This window comes from Pongo abelii, chromosome 13 (assembly GCF_028885655.2).
Source record: "Pongo abelii isolate AG06213 chromosome 13, NHGRI_mPonAbe1-v2.0_pri, whole genome shotgun sequence".
Classification (NCBI taxonomy): domain Eukaryota; kingdom Metazoa; phylum Chordata; class Mammalia; order Primates; family Hominidae; genus Pongo; species Pongo abelii.
The window spans coordinates 62164492-62174599 of record NC_071998.2 but is presented as its reverse complement, the minus strand read 5'-3'; the positions used below and the strand labels follow the sequence as shown (position 1 = coordinate 62174599).

At 47.1% G+C, this 10108-nt stretch overlaps 1 protein-coding gene across 3 annotated transcripts in view; it reads left to right on the top strand.

Moving 5' to 3' along the window:
- Positions 1-4671: 4671 nt before the first annotated feature.
- CEMIP2 (cell migration inducing hyaluronidase 2) overlaps positions 4672-10108 on the top strand; it is an 86267-nt gene continuing 80830 nt past the window's right edge. Inside the window, exon 1 of one of the 3 annotated variants that reach the window (XM_002819862.6) lies at positions 4672-5251. The gene's annotated coding sequence lies outside the window, so the exon portion shown is untranslated. The remainder of the gene's footprint in view (positions 5252-10108) is intronic. The other 2 variants (XM_002819863.6, XM_054520041.2) reach the window with 2 other exon arrangements.

The following is a 10108-nucleotide window of genomic DNA, read 5'->3' as shown; positions in this document are numbered from 1 at the left end:
GTCCTTCGGAGATGCAACGACATGTGTGGTGAGGGGTTAGGGCCACCAGGGTACAGGAAGGAGAGGCCTGGCATTTGTTTGGAGTGTGGCCGCTGTTTCTCACCATTAAAAAGAAAGTTCCAGCTTCCTTTAGGTAGTGCTTATTGTATTTATCTCATGGCCTTCACCTATGACCTGGACCCCAAGAGCACTCCATTTCCTATCTCCACCTCAAAGTCTTCGCAAGTGTAACCTAATATAACATTCCAATTTATCCTTGCTGCTTGGGAGGCTGAGGCAGGAGTATCACTTGAACTGAGGAGTTTGAGCCCACCCTGGGCAACATAGTGAGATGCTATCTCCCCTTGTCCCCCCAGATTTACAATTTAGCCAGTCACGGAGGGTGAAGAAGAGATGACAGGAGGCACCAATAACACAATGTGCTGAGCATTAATGAGAAGTGCAGTGAAGCCCCTTACAGCATTGCCATATTTAATTCTTATAATAACTGCATGGGCTAGGTACTACTATTATTCCCTTTTAAGATGAAAAATGGAGGCGCCTCAGAGAGGCTGAGCATCTGGTTGTGCTAGTGAGCTACAGCACGTGATCTGACTAAAGAGTCTCAGGTCTTAGCCAGTGTATTACCCTGTGTGAATGCAGTTACAACCAGGAAAAAATGCAAAATGTGGGCATCCCACTCACTGTGGGGCTTTCTCTCCTTATTTGGAAGAAATAGCACAATGGTGAGGATGTCACATACATGTAAGTGGGTGTGTTAGTCTGTTCTTGCATTGACAAAAGAGGTTTAATTGACCTCGATTCTGCAGGCTGTACAGAAAGCATGATGCTGGCATCTGCTCAGCTTCTAAGGAGGCCTCAGGAAACTTAAAATCATGCAGGGGAGGGAGGGTGGGGGCAAAGTGAGAGCAGGCACGTTACATGGCCAGAGCAGGAGCAAGATAGCGAGGAAGTACCACACACATTTAAACGATCAGAACTCTCGAGAACTCACTCACTATCCTGTGGACAGTACCGAGAGGATGGTACTAAACCATTCATGAGTAATCTGCCCTCATGATCCAGTCACCTCCCATCAGACCTCACCTCCAACACTGGGGATTACAATTCAGCATGAAATTTGGGTGGGGATACAGATCCACACCATATCAGTGAGTGACATGGAGATGCACTGCCCAGAGTTGCTTGCAAAGAAGGACTTGCTGCCCAGCTCTGGGTGCTGTCAGCAGCTGGCCCTTTTGGAGACTGCCTTGACCAAGGTCATGTCACTTCCCAGGATGAACGACATCCAATGACTGATTCAGGAGGGTATCTAATGGTTCAGTCATTTAGGCTCAATAATTCCAATGGGCCATGTCTCAGATCCCCCAGTGGGATCAATGAAGGCTGTTGGGTACACCCCAGCTACTCCCTTTGCCCATGCTGATTCCTGCCTGTCCCCCACAGGTGAAACATCCTGTCAGTGTCTCAGAGCCTGCTTCCCTGAGAACTCAATCTGTGACATCAGTCCCATTGATCAGAGGAGTCTGTGTCCTCTTACTTTATTGGTTTCCTTCATAGCTTCCTTTCGCATCAGTTTCCTTTGATTTTTTTTTTTTTTTTTTTTTTGAGACGGAGTCTCCCTCTTTTGCCCAGTCTGGAGTGCAATGACGAGGTCTCGGCTCACTTCAACATCTGCCTCCCAGGTTCAAGCAATTCTCCTGCCTCAGCCTCCCGAGTAGCTGGGACTACAGGTGCGTGCCACCATGCCTGGCTAATTTTTGTATTTTTAGTAGAAGTGGGGTTTCACCATGCTGGCCAGGCTGGTCTTGAACTCCTGACCTCAGGTGATCCGCCTGCCTTGGCCTCCCAAAATGCTGGGATTACAGGCTTGAGCCACCACGCCTGGCGTTTCCTTTGATTTTTTATGTTCCAGATAAATATCTAAAAACAAAAGTTTATACAATTCTCAAAGATAGGCCACACACAGATTCAATCCCCCTACCCTTTTTTTTAGTTAATAGACTATGTTTTAGAGCAATTTAGGTTCACAACAAAATTGAGCGCAAGTTTAAAGAGATCCCCTATACCCCTGCTCCCCACTAGCCCACCCCACTATCAATCGACATCCATTTCCCTTGGTTTGGGCAATAAACATAGATTGTGGAAATAAATAAGTCCTTTTTAAAACCAAAAATTTTATTAGACTAATGTATATAAATTTTTAATTGCTTGTTTTTTTTTTTTTGTTTGTTTGTTTTTTGTTTTTTTTTTGAGATGAAGTCTCGCTCTGTAGCCCAGGCTGGAGTGCAGTGGCTCGATCTTGGCTCACTGCAAGCTCCACCTCCCATGTTCACAGCATTCTCCTGCCTCAGCCTCCCGAGTAGCTGGGACTACAGGTGCCTGCCACCACACCTGGCTAATTTTTTGTGTTTTTTTTTTTTAGTAGAGATGGGGTTTCACCACGTTAGCCAGGATGGTCTCTATCTTCTGATCTTGTGATCCACCTTCCTTAGCCTCCCAAAGTGCTGGGATTACAGGCGTGAGCCACCGCGCCTTGCCTAATTGCTATTTTTAACATTTGAGTGGTTTGCAGACTTGATTCCAAGAGGTTCTTACTGTGTGGCCTTGGGAAGACCCTTTAAATTTTCAAGTCCTACTGTCCCATCTTTGAAACGGAAACAATAATTAGTGGAAGGATTTAATTAGACAACATATCCCATAACATATCCCAACTCCAAGCAAAGTGTCTGGCATTTAATAAGGATTCAAAAAATGGATATTTGTAATATAAAGCTGGCCCAGCACAGGCCTCCTATGCTGCAACATATCACCCAAACTCGGTGTAGCTTACAACTGAAGTTTATTCTTTCACACTTCTGGAAGCAGAAGACCGCGCTCAGTCTCACTGGGCCAAAATCAAGGTGTCAGCAGGACCTTGCTCACTTCAGAGGTTCTAGGGGAGAATCCTTGCCTTTGTGCTGGCATTCCTTGACTTGTGGAGGCATCACTTCAATCTCTGCCTCCACAGTGGACAGCCCTCCTCTGTGTGTGCTAACCACCCCCTTTCCCCTTATAAAAGTACATGTGACTGCAGTTAGGACCCATCTTGATCATCCAGAATAATCTCCCCAACTCAGGAAGACCCTTAATTGAATCACATATGCGAAGGCCCTGCTTCTGTCTATGTAAGGTAACATGCACAAGTTCCAGGACTTAGAACCTGTTATCTTTGGGGAGGGAACATTTTTCAGCCTAGCACACGGGGTGACACAGTTTCTATCTTTATTAAGCACAATGAAAAACACCTTTGGACCATGAAAACAGTCTTTTGTCCCTTCCATCTTGTTATTCAAAACTATCTTCCTTCTTTTAAAAACCTTTCCTCCCTGCCTTTCCCAGAAGGGACAGCGGCTCCCAAAGGCAGCTGGGTGAAGTTTCTGTAAGATCTCAGCACTAGCTCGCTTTGCTGTTTTGCAGGCATCTTTCCAAGGCTTTAATTAATTAGAGGATGCATTCTAGCCCTGTTTCCCAAGCTTACATATTCCAGATACCTCTGATTCAGTAGATCGGGCGATGTCTGGCAATCCAATTTTTTCTAAGTGCCCCAGGGGATTCTTATCATCAGCCAAGATTTGGAAACAGTAATTTCTTATACAAAATCCTGAACTAATACCCTTGAAATAGGGGATTCCCCTTCAATGCCGGGTGTGTTGCGGTTACACGACTGAGTTTGTTGAGGGAGGAGGAATGAACAACCCTGAAAACTAAACTATCCTACCTGTATATTATTCACTGAAGGAGTTTCCTGGAGGGAAAACTTCCAATTCCAATTAAATCGAGGATGACGACGGCCCGGATTTGGCAGTCCTGCCGCTGTCACTAGCTCGGGACCTCGTGGGTCTGAGTGATCCAGCCCGGGCCGCGCCCTCACCCAGAGCCAAGGCTGTGAGAGCAGCTCCAGTGAAGGGGCAGGGTGGCGGCGGCAGGGCTGCTTCAGGGCCGGTGCCGGTGTCCTCAGAGCGGCATTTTGGCACTGGGGTGGGCCGGGGCGTAGCTTTCGGCGCCACCTCTGCAAGCGGCCGCCACTCTAGAGTGGCGCAGGTAGGGGGCGTGGGAAGACCTAAGTATATTTATTCCGGCCTGCGAGCGGGATGCTGGGGTTGCTCCAAGGGACCAGAAGAGCTGCCCTGTGTCCCAGAGCAGGCTGGTTCTTCTGACAGCGCTGAGAACCTGGCGCTCGCGCCTGGCCAGGTGGGGGCTGTGACTGGACGCTCAGAACATTTGTGGGAGTGTGGAAATCTCTTTACGGGTGATGGGGGTCAAAGTCTGACGCAGCCGAGGGTTGATGGGGTGCAGTCACGCTCAGCCAGGGGACTTTGGGGGCGCAGTGTCAGGCTCAGCCAGGGAGTGACAGGCGCAGTACCAGCCTTATCTGGGGGTGCTGGAGGCACAGGCTCCGGTTCGGCCAGGCGGGTGTGCGCGCCCAGGAAGGGTAGGAGCCTGCAGCCGCAGCGGGGGGCGCTGGCTGAGGCTCTGCCCCGCCGGCAGTGCGCTCGGGCGCTGTTCCAGCGCGCGGCAGCGAGTGGCGCTGAGCCTCCGCTTTCGCAGCTCGCGGGGAGCGGGGCTGGCGGGAGGGGCCCGGCGGGGCCACCGCCTCCTCTGATGGCAGGCTCCTCCTCTCCCTCCACCTCCCTCGCTCTCCACTGCCCGCCCGCCCGCCCGCCCAATCCACAGTTCCCGGCCCAGCCGAGCCGGGCTGCTTGTCTGGCCGGCGGAGGCTGAGCGCGACCCTAGCAAGCCGCGGCGCCCGCCGACCAGGGACAAGAGCGACTCCTGGGACCCCACTCTGCCCCGCGCCGCCGCCTCCTCCCCTGTTGTCGCGGGGACGCTCAGGCCTGCGCCGCCCGGGCCACGAGTCTCCTCCTCTTTCTCCCGGAGGGGAAGGAACGGAGAAAGCCGAGCGGCGGCTCCGGGAGAGAGCGAGCCGAGGCCCCTGCCCCCGAGGCTCGGGGCAGGAGGAGGAGGAGGAGGAGGAGGAGGCGGAGGCGGAGGGAAGTGCGCGTCACTCTCGGGAGGAGAGTATTTCACCTCCAGGCAGAGGCTGCGGCAGCCAGTTGAGTACGAGCGGCAGCTGCGGGCGCCGGCAATCGAGTGGCTTCCTGGCCATGGAGAGGAGATCTGGACCCGAGGACGCCAGGGACTCCTCTCCGTCTCCCTGGACCGCTGTGTAGGCACCTGAGTTAACGGACGCTAAGCGGGGTAGGGGAAGGTAAGAAGTGACTCGGTCACCCGCTCCCCACCCCCCCCCGCCCCGCTCCATCTCGTTTGCTGCCCTCGGGGGCCACTGCGGGGGCGCAGACCCGGGTCTCGTCCACCTTTTCTGCTCCCGGCGGCCTGGCCGGCTCCGGCGTTGGGCATTTCTGCCGAAAAGGAAAACGTCCTCCCGCCCTTCCCCCGTGCGCCTCCTTTCCCGGTTTCATCTCTGGATTGGGACTGACCCGACTCCCCAGGAGTCAGTCCTCTCCTTAAGAAAGGGTCCTCGGGAACGGTGTCTTGATTTCTTTCTCTCCCCTCTCTCTTTTCATTACGTTTACGGGGAAGGGAACAATGGACCTTTCAAAGTCGGTGCGAACAGCATTAAACTTTCCGGAGAGGGATGGGCTGAGGGGATAAACCCTACAGTAAGCCGATTACAGTGAAAGGTTGATGGAATGTGCTTTGCAGTCCGGGCTTCAGTGCGCGCGCGCTTGTGCGTTTGGGGTAATCTTTGTCTCTTTACAATTCTCCTGGGTTGGTGGGTCCTCCGCCCTCCGCCCCCTGCCTCTCTGTTAGCTGAGGTAAGGTGAGGCTTTAAAATCGTGTACAGCTTCCTTTAAATCTGGGGAATAGCCTTAGCCCTGGACCCTATTCCCAGCTTTTCTCTGCAGAGTTGGGAGATCCTGGTAAACGAGGGGGGCCCTCTCTGCGAGGACCCAGAGTGCTGCTGTTAATAGCACTAGTGGCTACACCCTTAGCGATAAAACCAAGGTCCTGAATTCCCTGGATGCTCTCTGCTGAGGGTTGATGAGTGTCACCAGACCTCGCCCTGGAGCGGAAACAGCTCACTTAAATTCTCCGCAGGTTAGGAAAACAGACTTTGATATATATCTCCTTTTATCAGCAGTTGGGATTAAGGATAGACTGCCTAATAATTTTTAAAACTTTCATTGTGCACATGAGCTACTCACTGCCTTGAGTTCACTCCCCTTGATTCAGTGTGACAGAGTGATGCGCTGCTGCACTGTTGCATGTATTGAGATGTGCTGCTCTTCCCGGTAAAATGAGAAGAATTTAGAGAGAGGGGAAAGGGTAGAGGCTTCACCTGAGCTGAGGGAGGCCTGACTCCCCAGAGCAGCCAGGCAAATCTGTTGGAAATGGCTCAGTGTTAAAAAACACATTTAAAATGGTTAGCCTTATCTTTCTTTGGTTGGCTAGAATGGAGCTACTAATGCTTATTTGACCCTTGAAGGACGCTTGTTCTTTTCAGAATTGGTCTGGGTATCATACTGTGGTTGTGGGTCTGATTACCTATACAAAGAGTTCTTTTTAATTTGCATTTCTGGGCAAAGCAGAAGAATGTGCAGTAGGCACGTCCTCTGCTTAGTAAACATTGGGTAGCACTTTAGAGTGTTTTTCTCTTCACGCTGAAATGACTCCCCCCAGCTTCTGTGTACCTGCATTAGAGGATCAGTTTGGGCGGAACTAGAAATCTGTCTTCTGGCTTTCTGTTCAGTCCTCCTGACGCTGTTTTTTTCTGATGTATGTGTGCTTAAAGGCTCAGAAAACTAAGATTATAAGTGAATTCTGAGCCATCACGTGTTCTTATTAACCTGTGAATGAGATAGTGAGCCGAGGACTCTCCTGTGTGTGGACAGGGAAATAGAATCTGTAAATTCTTACATGGTGTTTATCTGGATATTCTGTGTCACAGTTAATTATTTGAGTAGTCTCCTTCCTTGATCTAGTCTGTAACCAGTGACTTTTCACAAGTGTCAGATTCATAACAGGAAACCAGAATGGGGCAACACTTCAGTCATGTTCTAATAGGCCTAATCAATGCTGTCCTCAAACAGCTATCAAGAGAAGACAAACTGGAGGGTAATGTAGTCTTGTGGGCCATTATCTTGATGTTGACAGGGTACTACTTAGAGCTACATGCTTTGGGCAAGTTTCTGAAATTGAGAAAGACAAGCCACATTTTAGAAAGAGGAAACAGGCCGAGTACAATTGGCTCACCCCTGTAATTCCAGCACTTTGGGAGGCCGAGGTGGGTGGATCACCTGAGGTCAGGAGTTTGAGACCAGCCTGGCCAACATGGTGAAACCCCATCTCTACTAAAAATACAAAAAAAAAATTAGCCAGGTGTGGTGGTGCACGCCTGTAATCCCAGCTACTTGGGAGGCTGAGGAAGGAGAATCGCTTGCACCTGGGAGGTGGAGGTTGCAGTGAGCCGAGATCGTGCCACTGCACTCCAACCTAGGCGATGGGAACGAGACTCCATCTCAAAAAAAAAAGAAGAAACAATAATCACTACCAAATTCCTGGTCTTAGACTCACATGGAGTGCTGTATGTAAATGTGTGCATTGTAATGTGTGCTCTAAAATATGTATGAGCATTGCATCATTCACCCACCCACCATCCATTCAGCTAGCACTTATTAATCACCTATTGTGGTCCAGACCCTCTGGAAGCAATTGCAACACCTGCTTTGTGGAGCATTCATGTTGGTAAGGAGAAGGAGTTAAAGTGGTTGCAACCAGGGAGGCCACAGGGATTGAAGATACCTGTGTCATTTGCAACTAGAGAGATGACAATCTCTGCTATTGAAGAAATGAGCCTAGCCCCGGACATAAGGAAATGAACAATTAGAAGGTCCAATAAGTGCATGTCTGGGAGAATTATGCATAGAATGCTCTAAGAAGCCAGAGAAGGAACAGTTGGGGGTAGGGGAGCAATTTTGTGAGAAATAAAATTTATTAAATCAGACAAAATAGTAGGGACTGAAAACTAGTGTCAGAAGTACTATCTTAAAATGGTGAAGATTGGAGGACTTGAAGTCAGACTTGGATTTAAAACAAGGCTGTGACACTTGCCAAACATTTGCTGTGGGCAAATCCCCTAATCCTTCTCACATTGCTTCTTCACCTGAAAAAGGAGTTTTAAAATGCTTTATGGGAATGTTTTGGGGATTAAATTTGAGTAAGTTTGCTATGTATTAATATATGATAAAGTACTATACAGGCTAATGCTGTCTGGTATCAAAAGGTACTTTCAAAAGTTTTTTAAAGCTATAAATAGATATAAATCATAGCTTAATCAATCAGGTCTCAGCTACAGATTTTCATTTTATTGTCCCTTTCCAGAATGATCTGAATCCCATCTTGAGAGCAAGTCTTTAGACTTTCAAGCTAGCTACTGTCATATGGTATTGCTCTCTTATCCAGGCTTCTTCCCATCCCAGCCACAGGAAATCTTTTCATTTCGTTTGGATTGTGAGCATTAGTGAGAAGAATGGGCTGTCTAGTACAGTACATCAATTGAAAGGGTCTTGTCTGGTTTTGTACGGTAACATCCATTCTCCTCTCTGCCTCCCAAGCCAAGCTAGCCCTTCTGCTTTCCTCTCTCTCAATATGATGAATATGGAAAAGGAAAAAAAAAAGAAAACTATGCATCTGCCTTTTTGAGAGTATGAAAATCCCCATTACTAGTTTTCTCCATTTGTAAAGAGGTATAATTTTCAACTAGATTGTTAAAGTCTATTCTCTCAATAGCAGCAGCTGCTGTCTAGGCGAAACTTGAATCTGTAAGCAATAGTCGCTTTAGTTCTCCACTTGAAATGGACTTAAGCCCATCTGACATTTTAATAAATTGCCTTTGATAGAAATCCGAACTCAGATATTTAAAACTATCAAGTGAACTGTGCCCTTTTGCCAGGGGTGCGGTGGGGAGGGGGGTAATGAATGTAAATCAGTTTTCTGGACACTGCTACATATGCTGAATCTTAGCATGTCACTTGAAGGGACCTTAAAGATAATATTAAAACAAGGAAGTTGGGACCCAGAGAGGCTAAATAATTAGGTAAGGTCATATAGTAAATTAACAGCCAAGCAGGGACAAGAACTCCTTTGTCCCTATTTCCAGTCAGCACTTTTTTTTTTTTTCTTTCTCAGATATATTCTTATTTTATTCCTGTTTGGCTTTGTTAGCAATTTAATTAGTTTAATGGTCAGATAATTTGCATTTGGGCTTTGAAAGTCATTGCTTTCAGGTTTAAGGCAGACACTATGTATATTTTTTCATTTCCTATTATTTACACATGATGGTGGGGTGATATTACTTGTAACAAATTTCTGTGAAATAAGGAACTAAGTGTAAAAATAGCATTAGCTTTACTTGTATTTTCTATAAACAGGATGAAAATTTAAAGTACTGTAGATGTGCACATTTTTTAGAAGAAGCAAGTTCCTGGAAACCCTGTTCAGATTTGGGTTGTGAATCATAGAATAAAAGCATACTAGAATATGTTTGCATGTTCTTTTTTTTTCTTCTTCAAAACTTATGGCTGTAGGTCATGTTTACTTCTTTTGTTTCCCTGGTACTTGCTTGGGGAAGCCTTTAATATTGGTTGTCAGGAACTATGTTCAGCAACTATTTTATTGCATTCCTAGGATGTGCAAGGCACTGTACTGGTTGCTGTGAGCAATACAAAGATAAATGAAGCATAGGGTTTTTATTAAAATGTCTTTAAAAAAAATGAAACAGACTCATAAACTGTATATGTCTTAAAACACAGAATTGCTATCTCCCAACAAATCAGTCCTTTGATCTATAAGGCAAATCTGCTTTGAAATTGTTATTATTAGGCTAACCTAGTAACGAGATTTGTAACAAGACATTTATTTTCATTACATGGTGAAGAGTGATAAACCTTTTTACATTTGTTGTATCAAGGGTCCATTGCAGTTTGAACAATAAGTAAAAGTTCAATATTTGATAAGAATTTTATGTCATGAAAAGTTTGCTTGGTAGAGATTGTGGCATTCTTAATCCTAATATTTTTTAATAAGGCTTTACCACTGGTTAGAA